The sequence below is a fragment of the Hippocampus comes genome, unplaced genomic scaffold, assembly GCF_001891065.2.
Source record: "Hippocampus comes isolate QL1 unplaced genomic scaffold, H_comes_QL1_v1.1 scaffold146, whole genome shotgun sequence".
In the NCBI taxonomy this organism is placed as follows: domain Eukaryota; kingdom Metazoa; phylum Chordata; class Actinopteri; order Syngnathiformes; family Syngnathidae; genus Hippocampus; species Hippocampus comes.
In genome coordinates this window covers 594520-594988 of record NW_017806156.1, presented here as the reverse complement: position 1 = coordinate 594988, position 469 = coordinate 594520, and positions in this window count along the sequence as shown.

Genomic DNA, 469 nt, shown 5'->3' with positions numbered 1-469 from the left:
CTCGGAAAGATGTGAGTCAATTGACGGAGGCCCAGAGAGGTGTGATGAAAAGGCCAATACTCGAGAGGTTCATCCAGATGACCATACCTGAAGCACTCGAAACTGCCAAACAAAGGCTCCAAGCCTTGTCCAGCCGCCTAAAGCGGTACACGAAAGACAATGAGGCCAAACGAATAAGCAGGCTGTTCGCAACACAACCTGCGAAAGTGTACGCTCAGTGGCAGGGTCCTAACAGCAGAGCTGACCCACCAAGACTGGAAACTGAAAGGTACTGGAAAGGCATATGGGAGAAGGAGGTTGCACATAACAGCAGTGCACAATGGCTGGTGACCCTGAGAGAGGAGCACAGCAACCTCCCTGAACAGAACCCAGTTACCATAACAGTGGCAGACATACAGGAAAGGGCCTCAGATGTGAAGAATTGGACAGCACCAGGCCCAGAAAGAAACTCACAGCACTCCATGAGCGC